The sequence below is a fragment of the Numenius arquata genome, chromosome 8 (genome assembly GCF_964106895.1).
Source record: "Numenius arquata chromosome 8, bNumArq3.hap1.1, whole genome shotgun sequence".
Lineage (NCBI taxonomy): Eukaryota > Metazoa > Chordata > Aves > Charadriiformes > Scolopacidae > Numenius > Numenius arquata.
The window spans coordinates 23,965,491-23,970,100 of NC_133583.1; positions in this window are offsets into that span (position 1 = coordinate 23,965,491).

Here is a 4,610-nt window from a genome sequence, read left to right on the forward strand (position 1 = left end):
ATTGAGATGAGATTTGGGGAAGAACTTCTTTGCTGCGAGGGTGGTGAGAGCCTGGCCCAGGTTGCCCAGAGAAGCTGTGGCTGCCCCATCCCTGGAGGGGTTCAAGGCCAGGTTGGAGGGGGCTTTGAGCAACCTGGTCTGGTGGGAGGTGTCCCTGCCCAGGGCAGGGGGTGGCACCGGATGGGCTTTAAGGTCCCTTCCAACCCAAATCAGCCCTGGGTAGAAAGTTCCCACCCGTCACAACCGGCAGAGCTCTGTGAACTCCAGCCTGTGCTTCCAGACATAGCAAACTGCTGCAAAACTCAGCTTTCCTACGTGCAGGCCTTGTGTCTCTCACGTATTTCAGCTCAAGTACTTCATGGCTTGTTTGTAATTCTACCCACATGAACGACACTGCTTTACAATTCCTCTGTTCAAAACCAATCGAAGCAGAAAAGAGGAAAGATGATGCTTTCCAGAGATAATACTTTACATTAATAAAATAATAATGTACTTCAGGCTCCTACTAAGGTAAAACTTAAACAAAAACTTCTGAAAGTGCCTAAGATAATGTACAAATTATATTTTCACTAAAGTGGTAAAATAACTTGTCTCTCTCACAGAATTCAACACCACTAGGAAACTCTTTCATGGCACAGAAAAATTTCTCAAGCATCTCCCCTTTTCCTCACTAAGCTGTTTGCACCCAGAAGAAAGCCTGTATTTTTTAAAAATTTCTTTTAGATGCTGTCACAAACTTGAAGGCTTGAAGGTATTTTTCTATTAGATTAAGATAAAATATAAGGATTTTGGGTGTTCCACTGAGTGTAGTAGTAAAGAGTCCAGCTGAACCCAAGCAGCTGAACTTCAGTTCTCAGGCCTTTTTGGATTTGGATTTTGCGCCTGGCACCTTGTCCCCAGGTACCAGCCTTCAACAATAACCCCAGTTTAAAATGAAAAGTATCTTGGAGGCCTGTGACAGACAGCAGCAAGAACCAGAAATGTTATGACAAGCTACTGGTTTGGCACATCCTATGTCTGCTGATGGGATAGCACTTTGCACCCAGCCCTCTTTTAGAGGACAAGGACTTTTTTGCTGAAAGGAAGAAAGCCTTCACCTCCCCTCCTCTCCCCGCGGAGGGTGCGCAGGGAGTCAAAGGGATGACAAATGCCGGACTAACAGAAAAAGGCTCTACAGACTAGACACATGGGAAAGGCACTGATAAACACCACCACCTTTAGAAGTTTGCTTTCACCGCAAATGAATACCAGCGGGGGATTTCTCCATCCATCCATCCATCCATCCATCCATAGTGATGAACATGACTGGATGCCTGCTCAAGGGAGGCTTGGCCAGGGGCAATTCTACCATGCCCAAACCTGGGAACCCCAGGACAGGGGAGGCTCTCCCCAGGTCTGAGAAACCCACACTATTGTTGTTTAGACAATTATTCTCTCACCCGATGACCCCTCCCCACCCAGGAAGGGGAATCAGGAAAAAACAAGAGAACACAACGCTTGAAATATAAATGGATGTATTAGGATAAGGCTAAATAATCAACATTAATAATACTAAAGAACCAGTATTGATCCCGATACCAATATAAAATACATGAGGACCATCCCTTTGTGGGTGTTTGTTCTGGTTTGGTTTTGGTGTTTGGTGTTCTGGGATTTTTGGTGGGATTTTTTTTGTTTGTTTGTTTGGCTTTTTGTTTTGTTTTTTTTTGTTGGTTGGACTCGATGATCTCAAAGGTCCCATCCAACCAAAAATATTCTGTGATTCTGTGATCCCCAGCCCATTCTCTTGGCAGGAAGCCGTGCCCTCCCCGCAGGGACAGCCAGTGGGGGACCCTGCGAGCACTGCGGCTTTGGGAGGAAGGGAAGGGCTCAGGACTCTGGCACCAGGCAAGGGGCTCTCTGGACGTACCACCATCAAGGGAGAGGGAGAACTTCTCAGCGAACTCTCTAATTTATATGGAATGTGACATTCGTGGAATGAAATAACCCTGTTGGCAGCTTGGGTCAAGTGCCCGGGTCTCACTCCTCCTCGTCCCCCTGCCTGGGGAGCTCAAAAACACTGAGGCCTTGAATCCCGCAGAGCCGCGCTGGCTCTAAAGTAAATATTTTCACAAGTTCAGACACTAGAGTCTTCCAAAAGTGCAGTATTTCCAAGCATTAGAAATTAGTCCTGTGTTGCTCAACCCAGGACACCAGGTCTCCCGGCTGCCCCGCAGGCAGCACGACCCCAGCCATGGAGCCCCCACTGCTCCTCCTCAGGGAAACCTTCCCTGCCATCTCGAGGGAAGAGAAAACAGTCTTAGTGACCAGTAGAAGGCCTTTCCTACTCCTGCCATCACTGCTGTCATCCAGTGACCTCACCCACAAGTTAAACTCTGCGAGCTTCCCAATTCTTTGCTGATTTAGGCTGTCTGCGACATCAGTGAATTCAACAGCTCCAAAAACCCATCAGTGACCCATCAGGACCAACTCTAAGCGTGGGCAGACATTACAATTCTCTAATCTTTTTTCAAGCATCTAAAAGTGAAAGTACTCCAGATGGAAACTGGCTGTTGCATCCAGAAATGCATCCTGTAGCAGTGTCTCCATTTCTAATGCTGTTTTGTAATATGCACAACAAATGGAAAAGCAACCAGCAGTAGTCTGATTAAACACCTGTCTGCAGGAAAATACACAAAAATAAACGAACCAGAATCTATAAAATGGTAAAAGACATTTCTGATGCTAACAGGAGTCTGGGCAATTAAGCATGTGCCCAGAACTGACCAAATTTAAAAATAACAAAAACTCTTAGCACATAGAGCTGTTTTGAAGGCTATTCCTTGCCTAGCCATCTTAACAGACATGTTAACAGGAACTTACCTCTTCCCAAAGTTTCGCTACAGACTGAGCAGGCGCTAACAGGTTTCATTATGCCCAGTTCCAGCATCCCTGTATTTTCAACTGAAACATCCACATGGGCATTCCCTAACGCTGTCACTGATAGCAAAGTTCTCTCTCTTTTCATCCCTTTCTCCTTAGCAAAAGCCTTTCAAGGAGGAGAGGCTGCTCTTAAGGCAGAAACCTATTGCCAGAAAGCAAAGGGCTTCAAGGGCAGAGCTAATGTATGTATCTGAATTTAAAAAAAAAAACAACCCTGCTAAGAGGAACTCTGACACAAATTAAAAGGTGCTGAATATGTCCTTCATCTGGTGAGTGGCATAATACCCTGTCCTTCGTGCTCAGGCTGTGTCACAGACACAGCTGGGTGAGGATGTCTTTAAAGAAGCTACAGCACCCACTACATGGCAGGAAAACCCAGTGTTGGCATCCTTACCTGCCAGGCACAGCAATGAAATTTATCTCATGGTGTCAGCTCTAGTACCAGCCTGTTAGAAAGCACCCAGCACCATCCTCAGAGCAGTCCAGGACTGACAGCTCTGGAGCCTGTGTTCTTCCTCATCTCTCCAACTCCCCGGGTTGCCCTGCACTGGAGTGGCTCCCAGCCCTTTCCTGCCGAGCAGGGGGAGCAAACCTTTCCCACCTTGCTGAGGGTAGACCCTCCTTTTCCCTCTTACGCCACTTCATTGACTTCAGCGTTTTCATCAAACCCACTTAAAACCTCACCTCTTCCTCCTGCCCGTGGCCCGTAAGACCCCCTAGCAGGGGTGTAAAGCAGCGTGCGCTGGAGCTGTGCATGTCTCCTTCTGTCAAAGCCAGCTCAATGTCACTGACAATGGTTGTTTCACACGACATCTATCTTTCTGGCATTCCAAAACATCAACTTCAGTAAAAAGAGTGACAACAAAGTTATCACTATAAGCTTTCAGAAACAGACACAATCAAGAACACATTGTGTGTGAAAGCAAGCGAGAGTGTGGCAGGGATTGCAATTCTGTAGCACCAGAGATGTTATCGCTTCGTTGTGTTCCCGCAGAGATTCCTGCAGTTTTCCTTATTTGCTCAAGCTATAGAACAACCAAAAATAAGGCAGTCCAGCTCCTGCTGCAGCTCTCACCTCATGTCTCACACTGCCATGCTGACAGGAACCAGCCCCCCGACCCGCTTCCCACCACCGTGCCATTGGGTGGCTCAGGGACACCGAGATGGCAAAGGCCAGCGCAGGAGCTTGGCTGCACAGCGGGTACAGGAGAGTGCTGCGGTCGGCAGGAAAACCCTCCTTGGTTTTAAGTTTCATACGTGTCTGGAATACAACACAGAGGATGCGGATGGCTTGGAAGTCTGAACCTTTCTGAAGTAGAAGAGAAAGCTTGATCACTTTATAAAGCTTTGGGCTTAGATACAGTCCAATATTAACGCAAGAAGGGTCAGTAACAGCAGTGACATGCCACGGAAACAAAAAAAAAAATCCCTATTCTCAGCCCTGAAACTCTCTGGCTGCTTCACAGCTCCTCTGGGAAATGAAGGGCCACAGTACAACCACACGTAGTCTTCCAAAAGGGTTGGATCGGGGTGTCTAAAAAGCTTTCTGAAGGTAGGGGCACTAAACTCTGCTATGAAATAGCCCACAGAAGTGACAATAAATGGAATTCAGCAGGCATCAGCTGGCGCTGGTTAAAAGACTTCCATCAAAAGTCCTGAAAATTTTCAACACTCTTTCTCCCCCTCCT